Source organism: Anabrus simplex, chromosome 9, assembly GCF_040414725.1.
Source record: "Anabrus simplex isolate iqAnaSimp1 chromosome 9, ASM4041472v1, whole genome shotgun sequence".
Taxonomy (NCBI): Eukaryota; Metazoa; Arthropoda; class Insecta; order Orthoptera; family Tettigoniidae; genus Anabrus; species Anabrus simplex.
In genome coordinates, this window is record NC_090273.1 from 30,089,735 (window position 1) to 30,108,560 (window position 18,826).

Sequence of the window (18,826 nt, forward strand, 5' to 3'; positions counted from 1 at the left end):
AGTAAAATACCACGTAAAATGACACCTTGTAGGGGGTAATTTAGAATGATAATTGTAAAGAAATAAATAACAATCATGCCTGAAGTACGAGTATGTGTATGAGTGAATGATGGGTTTGGTCAACAGTACCTGGTGGAGCATAGAATAGAAATTGAATATGATGACGTGATATTTTCATTTAGTTAATTCGCAAATAAACCTTTTACTATCCATTACAAAGGATTTAAGACGCTTGGGACTTATTTTCTGGCTTAATGAAGTAGTTTGTAAAGAACGTATAAGGACATTACAGAATTTTGAATGAAGTATATGAAATTGCGTTTTGTAATGCTAAGTTTTGGTTTGTATAACGTACAACGGTGGTACATTTTACTGCGTGTTGAATATTCATGTTTAATGTTTTCAATTATATTTTTTAAAATGTATTTTTATATTTCATGGCATAGAGCTGCTTTACATTAAATATATTGGCTTCACCGTATAATTGACTACACGGTATAAACTTTCTTTTATTTACATTATTCGTAATATAAGGTTTTGAACAACTTGTATCTTATTGATTATATTATTGTAAGCTTATCCCCATGTCAATATTCGGTGGCCAAGAACAGACTGAACCAAGGGTTAATAAACCTTCTTTAACAATTCCATACTGGATATGTATTTTAAAATGTGAAACATATTCACAGTTCTGAGTTTCGGTGTGGGCAGTGTGATATTCTCTATTATAACGTAAGTTGCTAATGACTTGCCGATGGATAAAATATATGCACTGACTGAAAATGTTGTATGTTATGCATTTGTTAATGTTAATCATTAGCAGTTGACGATTTGGTTATTGATTATGAAATATCATATTTATCGGCAATATTATGTCCTTCCTGTCTTAAATGCTGAAATGATTAGCATGAGATTAGGAGCGGGTCAAAAATCATTGAAATCTATTAAGCCTACTTATTTTTTAATAATCACTCAGCCTGTATTAAAAGATGAAATACCGAAGACGAAGGAAACTATGGCAGTGCAGTCTACCTCGTGTTTACTGCTTTCACCCTCAAATGATAGACTCCAAATCCCAAGGGCACAAGCGTGGTGATAATGCACGGGTATTTTACTTTATCTTCAGAACATATTCTTTTTAAACAGAGTCCACTTTACTCCAAGGATATGCACAAAGATACTGACGTACCTATCAGTTTAAAGGTAACGAGACTATAGCAATGCATTTACTGCCGATAATTTTCAATATGTGCCATTAGGTGCAGTAAAATAAGAAAATAGTAGAAGGTAATTACTAAGACATCCTGATAGGTGTAGCCCCTTGCGCAGTACATGTTACGTCAGGTGGCACGGTACTGATAACACGTTGAACGGTGCATGTCAATAGTTCTCAAACTGAGGGCTGCATACCTATTAATTCTAGAGTGCGGTAAACCTTAAAAATAGAGTAACAATTTTATCTGCTCCTTGGAAAACTAAAAAAAAAGATCTGTGTGTCAGTCATGCACAAAATAAGAAGGAAAAACAAATGTTCAAATTTCCAACACATCTCTGTCTTTATGCCTGTCCATCTGTCTGTCTGTCTGTCTGTCTATCTGTCTATCTGTCTGTCAGTCAGTCTGCACAGTAAAAATGTACGCGCATCACGAGAAAATGGCTGAAGAAAATTTAATTAAAAAAAAAAGGAAATTTGCTTATTCACGCTGGGCGAAGTTCCGTCGTAAGTTGCTACTGCCAGTTGACCTGGCTAAAGGGAATATGCCTCCTATTTTTAAATCAGCTGGGTTACAGTACCTACCTACAGCTCGTTCGGCGAGTGGGGAAGCCTCAATGTCGCACTCTACTTTCGGTAAGGACACTAATGTTACTTATAGAGCCGCCATTTGAGACTCAACGTGAGCGACCCCTACAGCATGTCCGTGTTGCATATAGGCGACGTTCGAATTAAACAATGTATTTAGGTACACAAAAGCTGTTCAAATTAGTTTTATTTGCCTCGGACTACATGTAATTAATAACTTTCGTACAACCTACGGATTTGGATATAATGATAAGATACCTCTTTTGCCATCTATTAAAATTCGGGTTTCATCAATTGTGAACAGTTGGAATGGAATTGACAAAACACAGTATTGATAATATTTTTTGAGCTAAGAGACATAATTTAGGGTATCTAAGCTTAAAAAAGTAATATAATTATCAAAAAATTATGGTCGTTTAAAGTTAAATAATAACACATAGGCATGCAGGAGGAACCGAAATAAAAGGGTATGGAATCTGACCGTAAACTGCTGATAGGAAATTATCTCAGTTGATAGTGCGTTTGGTGGTCTAAAACAACATTATTGTTACAATAAGTGCTACAGCCAACAATTTAGGCTAAATTCTCAGTAACAGGAAAACATACAAAACTCTGACACATTACAACAGTGTGTCCGCCTCCATAGCGCAACGGTTAGTGTTATTAGATGCCTTCCGCGGGTATTGCCAGAAATTCAAGAATGGTATGTGGTTGAAGTGGTATATACAGCTCACCTCCATTGGAGGTCTGCTTGAAAGAGAAACTGCATCACCTCGGGATGAGGACGTGAGATTACAATTTTTTTCTATTTGCTTTACGTCCCAGTGACACGGATAGGTCTTATGATTACGATGGGAGAGGAAAGACCTAGGAATGGGAAGGAAGCGGCCGTGGCGTTCGATAAGGTACAGCCCAGCATTTGCCTCGTGTGAAAACGGGAAACCGCGGAAAACCATCCTCTTGGCTGCCGACAGTGGGGTTCGAACCCACTATCTCCCAGAAGCAAGGTCACATCTGCGCGCCCCTAACCGTGCGGCGAACTCGCCCGTTGATAATAATACTAATACTAATAATAATAATAATTGAGTAATTTCTTAAATTTTAAATTTCCCACTATCTTTGTGTGTGTTATATTCTTTATGTCCCACTAACTACTTTTCTAAGGTTTTCGGAGACGCCGAGGTGCCGGAATTTAGTCCCGCAAGAGTTATTTTATGTGCCAGTAAATCTCCCGAGTCGGGGCAGAAGTACCACCGAACTGAGCCAGGGCCGAACCTGCCAAGTTGGGGTCAGAGGACCAGTGTCTCAACCGTCTGAGCCACTCAGCCCGGCATATTATTATGGATACCGTGCTAAAATATTAAAGCGTCTTGGAGGTCATTAGTAATAGGAAAAAGACAGTCCCACAGCGGCCAATCAGAGGCCCTGGAGCGGGTCACGTCACGTCACGGGAAATTTGAATTTTGGCGGAACATTTTAAATTTTGGCGGGAGATGTGAAATTTGGTGCGAAATTTGAATTTGTAAACAAAGCCAAGTGCTTTTTTGACAGCCACGTGCTTTTTGACAGCTCTCATCCGCCATATTTTAACAACAACGCATCGCTATCTTCAGTGCTGCCATCTTAATGGCACTAAACATCAACAACAACAACGACAACAACGACAACAACGCATCGCTAACCTCAGTGCTGCCATCTTGACGGCACTAAACTTCATGGGTGCTACCTTAGGCACGTGGTGGTGGGAAATTTGAAACATTTTTCGTACGTGCACTTGTTTGTAAACAATGCCACGTGCTTTTGACAGTTGACATCCAAAATCTTGCATCGCAAACCTCAGTGCTGCCTTCTTAACGGCACTAAACTTCATGGGTGGCACCTCTGACATGTGGTAGCGGGAAATTTAAAAAATTCCACGTGCTCTTGTTTGTAAACAAAGCCACGTGCTTTTTTGACGGCGGCCATCCTGCATCGCTAACCTCAGTGCTGCCATCTTGACGGCACTAAACATTAGAAGAGAGCTGTAATAATAATAATGGCGTATGGCCTCCGAAGAGGCCTGGTGCAGGTCTTTTTCTAGTAGACGGCCTATTAGGCGACCTGAATGTCTGTGAAGATGAGGGTCCTACCTAGGATGATTTCTAATGTTGAATACGCCACACACAGCCAACCTCCGGGCCATTGGAATTAACCAATTAAGGTTAAAATCCCCGACCCGGCCGGGAATCGAACCCGGGACCCACTGAACCGAAGACCAGTACGCTGACCATTCAGCCAACGAGTCGGACAGAAGAGAGCTGATGAATGGAAAGAGTGTGTATCTGGTGTCTTTAGTTTCATTTTGTGTTATTAGTTTATATTTATTTCTTCTACCACATTCGTCCTTGATTCGTCTGATGTGCTGTCCGTTTCTTCTCTTACACACGTGATGTCATAGAACATCCTAACTGGAGCTTAATGTTGTCGTCAGCTCACGCTTGGAGCGCTGTGCCAGCATACAGCGAGCCATCTGGTGACGAACTACATCTCCAAATTCAAACCCTCATTATTGTAGAAGTCTTCCTCGTGAACAGTAGATATTTTCTTCTGAAGACGAGGAGCAAAGTTCTCTGCGAAACGTATGTTATTGACACGGCATAAGCCCAGAAGTCCTTGTCATGTCTACAAGTATGGGCCGTGAAAGCGTCGATGTTAACATTGCTTCTACATTTTTAGTAAAGTCCAGTATAGCATAAATAATTTTATCACGTCATCACACCTAATAATGCATGATCGAGACGGCAGTGACAAACATAACAGATACAACAGCATGAAAACAAATGATGAACATGGAAAGAAGTTGCGAAAATCAATAATCAAGAGGAAACATGGACCAATCAGAGAAGATGTTTGTAAGCGAACCGTAATTCAACCAATAGCAGACGCTTTTTATATAAACGTGTACCTAAAGTGGCTACTGATGCGTGAAGTATAATTTCCCGTACAATTTTGAGTGTGGAAATAAGTCAAAATCTTCATGGTAAGGAATAAAATATTTCCCGAAACACATTACTGCATATTTCCCTAGAAAATCTGCTAGAGTTCAGACGAATATGCGTGTGGGCTTATTTATTTTAGGAAATTGTATTCTGAGTACAATTGATAGGTTACGGAATAAGTATAGTAATAATGGCATAAATGAGGAGGACATAAAATGTAGACGAGCACAAGGAAAACCTTTCTTAAGAAAATAGCATTTGCTTACTTGCAACAGTGATACAGGAATTTTGAAAACGTAGTCTCAGTCTTTCGTCTGGAGCGCGACATTTGTATGCAAGTAAAACATGGATAATATGTAGCTAAGAAAGAAAATGAATACAAGCATTTGAAATGCGGTGTTACAGAAGAATGCTAAACGTGACATGGGTAGATGGATTTACGAATGAAGAGGTACTGAATCGAATTGGCGAGCGTATAACGATTTAACTAACTTTGACCACAAGAACAGATACAATGATAGGGACATCTTAAGTCACCCAGAACTTGTTCTGTTAGTTTTTGAGGGAAGTGTAGGTGTTCAGAATGCAAGGGGTAGAACAAGGCAGGGTAGTACGCAATGGAGGGCTGCATAAAACTAGTTTGTGGACTGATGACCCAACAACAACACTTGCATCAGCTCGTTAAAATATGATAGTTTAAATAATACCTATACATATTTTCACAATCGTTATATTGGCAGGGATAGTGCAGTAATGGCAGTTCTCATTTTACGGAAAGAAAAAAAAACTAAATCATCATCACAGTGAATTGATCGTGTTTTTGTATGACTGTTGAGCAAGTAAGTTAAAACATACCGTATCGAATTATCAGTGTTTCCTTAGACATTTCCTAGCTGACGTAAGTTGCGCAGGGTTTTCAGGATAACATATCATATCTCAGTTAAGAACTAGGTAATTACAGGTTGTGATAAACAAGAAAACATAGGAAACTACTTAGGATAATTTCTTAAAGAAATTTAATATATTCCATACTGGTGATAGCAGACGGATATAAGCTCTTACAGTCTGCCGTTGTGGCACAGTTCTGCACAGATGTTCAACATGCATCCTTCACGCTTGATTCTACTCCTGGCGGTAGCTGCCGCCATGGCCGTCATGAGTTATGCCGAACCTTCAGTAAGTAAAATCCTTATTATACATTTCCACAACCATCTTTAGTTTTAAGTCAGGAGGCAGAGAAAGTCAACAAGACAGAAAATAATACAAAACCATTTCATGTTTAAACCAAGTAACGTCCAACGTAAAATGTAGTTCATAATTCCTCTAAAGTTTATTTACAGTTGTGATGGTTATGAAAAGAACCGGAATAGGTAATCGATAAATCTCACTGATTATGCATTGTACTGAAGAATTTAATAAGAAAGTAATTGGAATTCCAAATAACCTTATTTGTTAACGAAATATCGATATTTATGACCGTAGACAAGTCATTTGTTTACTTCTAGTCTGTTTAAGTCTTGAAGAAAAATTAAAATTTTTGAATAATAGTGATGAAAATTTTGAGTAATGTGAACCATATTTTGCATCTCTGGAGAGGTATCATCCGAGTGCAAAAACGTTTACGCCACTCAAGTTGGATCGTTGCTACGCGATTAAGGAACGGTTGAATACATAGTTTTATAAATTAGGTAACTAAAATATGAACTTTGTACAAACATTCATCTATACTAATATATGAAGAGGTAAAGTGTGTTTGTATGTAATGGCTAATCTCAGGAACTACTGGACCGATTCTAAAAATTCTTTCACTAATAGAAAGATACATTATTCCTGAGTGCTATGGGCTATATTTTATTTTCAAAACAATTCAACGGGGGCGGGGGGAGGCGACGTTGAGAGATATAAAAATACTAGGCGAATATAGGCGAAATATCGAATTTGTCGTACACGGGCGAGACAAAGCTCATTTTAAGCCTCTTGACGCAAAGAACAAACCTCGGTAAGCCCTACGGGCCTAAAAGCAACCGTTATTGAGATATTGGCACCCCACTACCCCTGCTTTAGGACTCAGCGTAACCATGACAACATCAGCTCCAGTATGCTTACAGCAGCGAGATAATCTACAAAATATCACAAAAAACCTAACATGTTACAGACATAAAATTTGGCATTTGGAATCTCCTTTAAAATAAAAGAACACACATATTTGTCTTCAGAAAATCCACTTAAGGGTTGAGGGTTGAAAAGAAGTGAAGAAAGAGTTGAATTCTTTATGTGAGGATACATATATCTCAGAAACGGAAGATGTTACATACGTTAAAATTGGTAGGCCGTACTTGGAATCTCTTTTAAAAATAAATGAACGCACTATTTCTGGAAAATCCACTTAAGGAGGTGAAATTTTTTAAAATCGGCTAATATTTTAAAATGAGTATCTTCTTCTCTTCTACCGGTTTTTCCACACCTGTGGGGTCGCGGATGCGAACTCTGTCGCACATGTCGATTTGACGGTGTTTTACGACTGGATGCTGTTCCTGACGCCAACCCTATGTGTAGGGATGTAATTACTATTGCGTATTCCTGTTGTGGTTGGTAATATGGTGTGTTGAGTGAATATTGAGAGGAGAGTGTTGGGAAAAACACAAACAACCTGTCCTCGAGCCAGAAGAATTAATCACACGCGATTAAAATATCCGACACAGCCCGGAATCGAAACTGGAACTTTGTGAACCGAAGGCCTCAACGATGAACTCCCAGCCAAAGAGTGGGGCAGTTTTTAAAATTAGTAGATCTACGGTGTATCTCATAAACTTAACATGTTACAGGCGTGAAAATTGGTATTTGTAATCTCCTTTAAAAATAAAGAAACCCCCTTTTTTGACTGTTTCTCACGTGTAGAGTTCCATGTCGCATGTTTCACATTTAACTCTGCCAGTAGCTTGGTCATCTTAGCCCCTAAATGAAATGCAACAAACGTAGTTTACAAAGAGGTTCTGGCGTAACTGAAATGCAATTTTTCGGCGAGTTTTTATACTTTAGGGATTTTCAGATATTATCTTAGTGCAGTACCGAGGAACAATTAATTTTTATCAACTTACGAAATCATCGCGAACGAAGACGTGGGTAACAGTTAGTATTAAATAAGTATATGAGCAGGGGTAGGATTTTGATGTCATGTCATCTTTTAACTGGTCCACGACAGACATTGCTAACTTGTACAGAAATAGTGATCATAGCTTCCACATTGCAGAAATGCTAATTTATCCGGTCATTTTTGTCTTTTATTGACATTTTGAAATATTAGGCCATTTTCTAAAATTTTACGTCATTATCTGATCATTTTGTGGAATTTCTTAGACTATTTTATACTATTTTATTCATTTTCTTATATGTTTGAGGATTTTGAAGCATATACGAGTGCGGTATTGCATATTATCGCAACTTTTAAGTGAGGATGAATACGGAGACATGAGAGTCTTCACAACGCTTTGTCAATGTGGGGACTAAAGAAATTTTGTTCACCACTTACTTCTAGGAGATGTCCACATTCCTGGAGAGACACGTACAATTTAAAAGTCCTCCTCGTGAAAAGTCGAGAGAGATTTTCTTCTGAAGACGCGGACCAAAGTTCTCTGCGAAGCGTAATGAATTCCACCTAGTTTTCTTGACATGGTAACAGCCCAAAGGCTTTTTTAAAAATAGGCTCCATTAGCAAATTGATTGTAAAATTTCATTTTAAATTTGTCGTTTTTTTTAAGTTTTCGGATCATGTTACTGGACATTTGCCCCCGTTTTATAGATCAAATTTTAAGCATTTTTAGGTCATCAAAGTCCTGGCTCTACATATGAGACACGTTTGGGATTACGTCGGTTACATTCGTATATAAATTTTATCATTATTATTAATTATACACAAGTGCATATGTGTTATTTTCATACTTTTACACTTGTTTTTTTTTCTTATTTTTACAGTTGATGTCAACAGGGCTATATTTTAAACTCATTTTAACCAATTTTGACGACACACTCATGTGAAAATAAATTAAAATTTTAACACTGATGATGGACCTTAGTGTCCGAAAACCGGTTATGCGTTAATAAAGTGTGTGCTGATACGACTTTATATAATTAATAATAACAATAATAAAATAACTACATCAGCACTGTTAATAAGAAATGGCTTTGATATTTTATAATGATCATAATTGGTATATAAAGTTTGATATTTTTTTCTTCCTTTACCGCTTTTCCCGCACCTATGGGGTCATGGATGCCATCTCTGTAGCACATGTGGATTTGGTCCTGTCTTACGGCCAGATGCCCTTCCTGACGCAACACTATATGAAGGAATGTAACCACTGTTGCATATTTTTCTGGTGGTTGGCAGTGTGCCTATTTGTCTGAATAAGAAGGGGAAGATGTTGGAACAAATATAAACGCCCAGACCCGGAGCCAGAAGAATTAGTCAAATGCTATTAAAATCCTCAACCCGGCAGGGAATTGATCCCCGAAACCTTTGAACCGAAGGCCTCAACACTGACCATACAACCAAGGATTCGGAATACGCTTTGATATTATTCATAACATTATTTATTTATTTTATATTTATTTATTTATTTATTTATTTATTTATTTATTTATTTATTTATTTATTTATTTATTTATTTATTTATTTATTTATTTATTTATTTATTTATCGTATGGCATTTAGTGCCGGGAATGTCCGAGGACGCGTTCGGCTCGCCTAGTGCTGGTCTTTTTATTTGAAGCCCATAGACGACCTGCACGTCTGAATATGCGATGATGATAATGAGGGTGATGCCCGGTTTCGGCACATAGCCCACTCCTGTCGAATGACCCCAAACAGTCTGCTCAAAACTTGTCGTCCCCATCCGACGAATGATTCACTATCAACTGCGTCATATGCCGTCACTCCATATGAACACTGTGGAGAGGTTTGGTATTTAATCCAGCCTTTTGTCATGCAATCTAGTTATTAGAAGTTGTATATCACCACTTCCTCTACCCTGCCGGCCAGCATTCTGATGGTGAAAACTTTTTTCGAGCACGAACCGGATAATTATGGTGTCAGACCATATAGACTTCAACGCCTTAACGATCATGGCCACCAGGCGGGCATTTCTGCATAACAATTATGTGCCTTTTGAAGCCCATGGGGAAGTAGGTGATGTATAGTAGGCCATGAACTGCCTAGAGGAAATTACTATTTATTAACGTTACAAGAGCTGAAATTGAGGGTTTAGTTCTGAGTTGAGATGCTTACGACCGCGTCGTGAAAGCATTGATATAATACAGTACGCCATGAAGTGTGCGGCAGGTAACTTCCCTTTACAATGTCGAAGAAATCCCACTTTTCAAACGCAAAAATGTTTAGTATTTTGTAGTGGTAGGGGATTAAAACATTTTTAAGAAGAGACTAGCAAATGTACCCGTGCTTCGCTACGGTATTCTACATTGCATACGGATATCGAAGTAAATTTCTGTACATGCAGTGAATTATTGCGATTCCGTTGTAAGCATCAATAATAATAGCCTGTTCATTTTTGGTGTTAACTGCATTACAGAAGCATGACTTATCTGAGACTGCTTAGGTACATTATGGGTAGAACTGTCGGTAAGGTTATGTACGGACTATTTGTCATTTCGATGTAAACTGAATTATTATTATTGTAGCTCGGGAATTTAGACATGAAACAATAATGTTAAAATTGTATAATGGCGATCTAAAGTAGGTTATGGGGTAACGGAGTGAGGCCCCTGAATACTAAAATGCAAACTTAAACGACCCATAAAACTGGACTAGCTCAGTGATAGTGCGACGGGCTAGTAACCCTAAGTCGGAAGATGCCGTGGGTCAAAATCCCACCGGCTGTTCTTGAAATGATTTCTGTAGTTTTCCATTTCACTTAAATGCCGGAACATTATAAGGCTGAAATAGCCACATGAATAATAATAATAATAATAATAATAATAATAATAATAATAATAATAATAATAATAATAATAATAATAATAACAACATTTCCTGGTGTTGTTGTTGCTATTATCATATAATTTTTAACAGAATGAATGTTCAAATTACCCAATTTTTCCCACCAATAGGCTGCACAGTTTGTAATGTAAGTCATTTTGAAAAGTGAACTTAATAGTGTAGGCCTATTCATACTGAATGAAGAGACAACTGAATTATTATTATTATTATTATTATTATTATTATTATTATTATTATTATTATCTATTCATAATTAGTATAATTGGAGGCTCCTCCGTGGCCCAGAGGGTAGCCTCTGACAGTTAAGGGAAATTAATACGCTTTAAGGCATTAACTACCACTTTTGGGTGTTTTGCAAACCATAAAATGTTTCAAATAGGTTGGATTATTGTTATTTATTTATTTTATTTTACTTCATTTTCCATAAGCATTTGTAAAAGGGGAAAAAATACATTTAATTTGACGTGTGGGTCCCAGAAAAACTAGTTGTTGTTATTATTATTATTATTATTATTATTATTATTATTATTATTATTATTATTATTATTATAACAAATACATCGCAATAGGGAACATGCATGATCCGGGGTTTTAATTAAAAATATGCTAATCCGATTCAAAATTTCATGCAGAATTCAAAAATGTGATCAGAACGTACAAACAATAACTCCAAACATGATAAAAATCTACGAAAATGTCACGTCACGCAAGTACGCTATCTCATTGGTCTGACGTCATCGTACAGGTTGACTGAATTAGCAGACGAAATAACACATAGTGTGCTGTGAGAAGCAGGATACACTTCGCGTATTGCTACTTTACGTTAGTGTCTGGTATGGTTAAATTCGAGGTCTATACATTGGATAATAATCTGAGTGGTATATTTTAGACTTAAAATGAATCCTGCGCAGACAGTGAGGCAGAAAACTTATAAATGGTGTAGAGTTCCGATGTGCAATAGCACATCGCATACCATACCAAACAAATTGTTTATAAACGTTCCAAAGACGCTAAAACTAGGGAGAAATGGATTTTGGCGAGCCGGAGAAATGCTGGTGATATATCGGAAAAGTCTACAGTTTATTTTTTTGAAGATTTTTTTTTTTGCTAGGGGCTTTACGTCGCACCGACACAGATAGGTCTTATGGCGACGATGGGATAGGAAGGGCCTAGGAGTTGAGAGGAAGCGGCCGTGGCCTTAATTAAGGTACAGCCACAGCATTTGCCTGGTGTGAAAATGGGAAACCACGGAAAACCATTTTCAGGGCTGCCGATAGTGGGATTCGAACCTACTATCTCCCGGATGCAAGCTCACAGTCGCTTTTGAAGATTTTAACGTAAGATTAATTTGTTTGAATTTTCAAATCACTTTTCCATGTCAGCTGTTCTAGTGGTAAAACTTTAAATGCTTCAATTACATCTTGGAATATGAAAGTAATAAACAGTGCATTAAATAATGCTGATTATTAAAGTATTCTCCAAACCTAACCTATGTTTTGGGTGATACATGTCTAGATAATAAATCAAAGGGGTTATGAACCATTTTGACAGCTCTAATTCTACCAATATATCTTGGCATGGGACAGTTATGTATGTCTTTATTGAAGAGCTTAATTGGTAAAGAAATTTAGGCTATATCTAAATACTCTATAATGTAACGAAGAATAGGCGTGTACACCATGAAAGGAAACAACGTGAATTTAACAAATGTATAACTCTACACAAAACCAATGCTTGTCTGTTACGGTCTTATAAGTTAACAATGCTCAATTATAATAATTATCATAATATTAATGAAATAAATAACATAATTGCACACAGGTGAAAATAGTGATATAGGTGTTTAAAATATCCAACTTAGCCTAAGTTTTAGGTTATACAAGCCAAGTCAATAAACCGAAGGGTAAAAATACCGCGCGAGTTGGCCGTGCGGTTAGGAGCGCGCAGCTGTGAGCTCGCATCCGGGAGATAGTGGGTTTTGAACCCCACTGCCGGCAGCCCTGAAGATGGTTTTCCGTGGTTTCCCATTTTCACACCAGGCAAATGCTGAGGCTGTACCTAAGGCCACGACCGCTTTGTTCCCATTCCTAGGCCTTTCCAGTCCCATCGTCGCCATAAGACCTATATGTGACGGTGTGACGTAAAGCAAAAAAAAAAAAAAAAGTAAAAGTCACGGCACCCAAAGACATTCCTGTATTGAGCGACTAAAATGTCACCAGGACACTTTTCTTTCCTGATATGCTCAGCTTGTTAAAAGCCAAATGTAATTAATGTTATTGGCTTCACGCCCCGCTAACTACTTCTACGATTTTCGGAGACGCCGATGTGCAGGAATTTAGTCCTGCAGGAGTTCTTTTACGTGCCAGTAGATCTACCGACACGAGGCTGACGTATTTGAGCACCTTCAACTACCACCGGACTGAACCAGGATCGAACCTGCCAAGTTGGGGTCAGAAGGCCAGCACCTCAACAGTCTGAACCACTCAGCCCGACTTGTGAAAACTAGATGAAGTCATATTTATCTGTATCATGTTTAACTTTTTCCCTCCACAAAGATATTTAATTCTCTTTCATGGACCCCGGAAGTGGGTAGGCCAGTTGTCCCAACCATAAATATATATATTTTTGGGGAATTATAGATTATAGTACTATGATCTTTCTTTCCTTCTTTCTTTCTTTCTTGCTGAATCAGTTTATCCTTCAGGGTTGGTTTTCTCTCGGACTCAGCGAGGGATTTCACCTCTACCACTTCAAGGGCAGTGTCCTGGAACGTGAGACTTTGAGTATGGGGATGCAACTGGTGAGGAAGGCCATTACCTCGCCCAGGCGGCCTCACCTGTTATGCTCAACAGGGGCCATTTGGAGGATGGGAGGATCGTACGGGATAGACAAGGAAGAGGGAAGGAAACGGCCGTGGCCTTAGGTGCCTGGAGGAGAAGTAGGAAAATACAAAAAAAACACTTCGAGGATGGCTGAGGTGGGATTCGAAACCGTTCTACTCAGTTGACCTCCCGAGGCTGAGTAGACCCCGTTCCAGCCCTCGTACTATTTGTTTTCAACTTTCATGGCAGAGCCGGGAATCGAAACCGGGCCTCCGGGAGTGGCACACATTAACCACTACACCTCAGAAGCGGACTAGTACTATAATGCTACCTATATGTTTATGTTAGTGCTGAAATCCGATTTCTTACTTTACTAATGCTGAAAGCCCGAAAATGTAATGTTATTCTTTAATAGGGGAATCAGTCTAGAAGGAAATGTTGAAAGTGATGTGATATCTATCCAGGTTCGTTGTTATCCTAATACTATGGGTTACAGTACACTGCACGTATATAAAAGTCGCCACTTACAAACTTGCTCGTTATCCGCGAATTTCTGCGGCCACAAAAGTCACATTTTTCAAGAATGATGACATCTACACATGCCGGGAGTGGGTAATTTGCGCGCCTGCTGCCTTCCTTGGATGTGGTATCCGTTTCTCAGGCTCCCTCTCCGGAATCGAACCCTGATTCCCCGTTACCCGTTACAACCGTGGTAGGCGCAGAACCTACCATCGACAGTTGATAAGGCAGACATTTGAAAGATCGTCGCCGGCACGAGGACCGTGCGATCAGCCCAAAGTTATTCAGAGTCACCAAGGCAAACGGACCGGACGAGCCGACCGATTGATTTTGATCTAATAAAAGCATCTGACTGTGCTGTTTTGAACCTTTCTTCTGTCATTTAGAAGTTATTCGCGATCATGAATAATAAACAATCGGCTTTTAGCAACGGCTGGTGCACAACGGCTGGTAGAGCTCCATGCGGTACTGGATCGTGACGTCACAGCGCGCCGCTTACGTCAGAGGCCGTTTCACTCGCCTTGCGGAAAGGCACTATTAAATATTTTTTTAATGGTAGAAAACAAGGCAACATACCACAATGTAATGCGTTTACGTACTATTTCATTGGTGTACTTTTCAAAAAAACATATTTTTGAAAATGATGCATGTTCCCAATTGGGAACAGGTGGCAATGGTTACTTACATTAGTGTGATTTTTAATATCGTGTGGCTATTTCTAGCAGATTGCAGCCTTTGTAAGGTATTCTGCCGTCACCGAGAGAACCGAAACTGATGTAAACAAAGAACATTGTGTATCCGTATGTATCCATCCGCGGTGTGAACGCTGATTGGATCACTGGTCTTCTTCCATGCACATGGCAAGAACCACGTGGGCTGTCTTTGAACTGTCGTTACTTCGCCTCATTGCGGCGATTACATCATAGTTAGTTCTACATAGGCTTGCCGGATACCACTGATTGACTCGCAATTGTGATGCGGATTGCGAGACAAATTATACTCACTGTACGCGAAAAATAAACAAAAATCGAATGGCAAATGATATGTGGATATTTAACATATCAGAAAAGAAAGGTAGATTTGAATATATGGCCGAAACGTAAATGCGTAATCAATCAATCAATCAATCAATCAATCAATCAATCAATCAATCAATCAATCAATCAATCAATCAATCAATCAATCAATCAATCAATCAATCAATCAATCAATCAATCAATCAATCAATCAATCAATCAATCAATCACAACAGCGCATATAAGTAAAACTTCACACATTTAATATTTCAATAAAATAAAATTCTGGAGAGGAACATAGACAAGGCAATATTAAAACAATAAAAATAGTGCAATACTTTACCTAATCAGAATCTGATAAAGGACGAACTCCTTCCTAGTCGGATGCCTCTCTCGCCTCTTCATCACCGCTGCTCGCGTCATTCAGATTAATGACCAGACGGTCCACAGGCATATCGCACAGACCGTCCAATTTCCAAAATGTCTCCTCTTCCCCCACCACGTGGTGAATAAAGGCTTGCCACATTTCAGCGGTTACGTTAACCAGAGCTTCATTAATTAATGTCCTGACTTCTGCCAATTTGAAGGTTTTATTATTGCGTGCAACATGTCCCTTCACCTGGCTCCACACCAACTCAATCGGATTCAAAACGCAGTGATAAGGAGGAAGTCTCAACACCGTATGACCTGCTTCCTCTGCTAGTGTGTCAATAACAAATCTGTCATACGTTTTCGTCACACTGTGATTTTTTATCACTCGGAGTAGTTCATCTTTCACCATATCTTTCCCGTAGGTAATACCTTTTGCCTCCATCCACGCGATAATGTCATCCTTACGCCACGATCTGGTGGGAATACGATCTAACTTAACACTGTGATATGACGCATTGTCCATTACAATCACATTGTTCGGTTCAAGCAGAGGTAAACCATGTAGTAAGAACTTCACCCGTCATCTCCTCATGAAAATCATTCGTTTTCTTCGATTCCATCATAAATTCTCCACCCTCTAAAAACCCATCTTCACTTCCTATGTGCAATAAAATCAGCCGTCTTCCCTATTCTGTCGGATTGTTTAGACCTGTGCTTAATCCTGCTTTGAATATTTGTTTCTTACTCATTATGTTTGTATCTACCCACACTTTGGAAGTCCTTCGTTTAATAATAATTTCGTGTGGCTATTTTTAGCCGAGTGCAGCCCTTATAAGACAGACCTTCCGATGAGGGTGGGCGGCATCTACCATGTGTAGGTAACTGCGTGTTATTGTGGTGGAGGATAGTGTTATGTGTGGTGTGTGAGTTGCAGGGATGTTGGAGACAGCACAAATACCCAGCCCCCGGGCCATTGGAATTAACCAATGAAGGTTCAAATCCCCGACCCGGCCGGGAATCGAACCCGGGACCCTCTTAACCGAAGGCCAGTACGTTGACCATTTAGCCAACGAGTCGGACATTAGTGTAAAAATAAAGTAATACTCAAAAATACTCAACAACTCTTCGATGAAGCAGGTCCCGAGTGAAATCGTCTATTTTATCAAATTTAAATTTCTGCTTCCGAACTTTCGTTTTAGTGGGGGTTACATAGGTATTGACATCACTGTATTAACTGTTTTTTCACCGTAGTAACACAGATTCCTGTCGCTTATAACACCGCCATTTCCTAAAACACCTTGTAAGAAATTTTTAATTTTCCTTACCAAATCAAGGTTTGTTTTATTATTTAACATCTCTGCCGATCACATTTTTGTCACATTTAGTTGGAGTTCTCGGTGAGGAAGGAGAAGAATAAGAAGAAGGTCCAGGCAGCTGATTTAAATCAGCTTCGTTATACTGTGATTCTTGATTTACCCACGGCCGGAAGAATACCGACATATTACGCTTGCGCTAAAATGATAAGTTATAAATATTACAAATATCAGTTATTTCATATCTTGGTATTAGTAGGCCTAATGCTCACTAGTTCACTGCACTGCACTCGGCATAAAGAAAGAGTCAAGATTGAAGAGAGTGATTTGCCAATCTCTCCATACCAAGCAAGGATAACATGGAGCTCATTAACTCAGCAGGGTGCAGGGTGGGATTTACAGCTGGCTTCCATGTCGCTTCCAAGAACTGAGGTCGTCATGTTTTGTCTCCAACTATACTTATACCTGCTGGCCTTACGTTGTTAGTACCAACATGAAACACTCCCACCTTCTCCTTTCCCTCTTCCTTCTCGTCTACTTTCCTCAACATTTGCCTCAACCTAATTCCTGGATAACACTCTACCCTTGTTCCCTTTCCTCCTTCATAGTGCTGATTGCAACGTCCTTTATTAGGTTCCTATTTAACACAAACTGTGGGCAAAAATGAATTATGTAAACTAGTTTTTATAATATTGCCATTGCTATATTATTTTATGTGAGTAAAGCTTGAAAATTTACGTAATGTTTCATAATGTTTGAAATCTATTTTCAGGCGTACGGCGCAGGACGTAACATTCATTTTTCTGGAAGATGATCTGGACTCTCCTTAACGCATATCCTGCACTTCACAGCACATATTTTACTTTAATAACGAGTGATGCATCACAAAGGATCTGAATAAAACATTGCACAAGCAAATTTCATTCTTTATTTCATCAGAAACCCATAAAATCTTCCCTATGAACTTTACGGGTAGAGGACATTGATGCATTGACAGACGTTTATTTAAAAAATCAAATATCTGAAAGAAGCTACAGAATAGGAAGCCTGTCAGTTTGGACATTCCTATTTTACTGATGTCATGAAACAAAAGTTATATTCTGCCAGACGCTTCCTACGGTAGTGTTGGCTCCCACTTTGGATCAGTAATAGAGCGTCAATCTCTGGATCCAAAGGTTGCAGCTTCATACGCGGGAAAGGTAGATGAATTTTTGAAATGTGAGAAGAAGTCCATTTTACGATCGATCTCGGCATGCTATAGGTCTCTAATGACACTTTTAGTGTTTACCCATCACTATTAATGAAAACTCAGCCAATGATCACCAAATATTCAGGTTTTCTTTGGAATGTAGAGTTTGGCAACCAAAATAGCATCAAATTAAAATGCCTGAACACGGTATTAGGCCAAAGTCTTCTTCTTCTTCTTCTTCGTCTTCTTCTGGGAGTGTAAATTTAATTTTGTACAGTGATACTGAATACGCCACCAGATATTTTGAACTTACCTTCAACAATGAAATGGAGTGCCAAGATTTGTGAACGCCCTTCAATCTAAGTCGGGCCGGACTGAACTCACGATCGTGGGATCATGATACGAAGCCTCTACCACTAATCTGCCGTGGAAGTCAGCGTATGTTATTCGTATAATTCCACTGATGTGCTATTAGATTGTTCTCTGACAAAGACAAGATAATCGTACCTCTGCTGCAACGATTCTCACTAAAGGATTTTGTCTTTACAAAGAGACAGAATTATTCTCCAATTTGTATACGTCATAGAGACGTAAGGTACGTTTTAAAGTATATACTTCACTATTCCCTCGACCAAGGTAAGTCTTCCAAATATATCAGGTGTATGCATAAGTCTTTTGCGCTTTCACTAAGAGATGGCGCCAGCGAGCAGTACGCAGCGTATGAATTTGACACACAAGTCAGTTTGTTCGTCTGACAATAGCCTACCATCATACAAAAGTTGAGTCCGCCAAACGCTAGCGTT

At 38.9% G+C, this 18,826-nt stretch overlaps 1 long non-coding RNA gene across 1 annotated transcript; it reads left to right on the forward strand.

Annotated features, from left to right (window-relative positions):
- The first annotated feature begins 5,836 nt into the window (after nucleotides 1-5,836).
- LOC137502206 (uncharacterized) lies at nucleotides 5,837-17,752 on the forward strand. Its single transcript, XR_011018719.1, has 2 exons — nucleotides 5,837-5,955; nucleotides 17,607-17,752. It is a non-coding gene; the product is annotated as an uncharacterized lncRNA (long non-coding RNA).
- The last annotated feature ends 1,074 nt before the right edge of the window (nucleotides 17,753-18,826 follow it).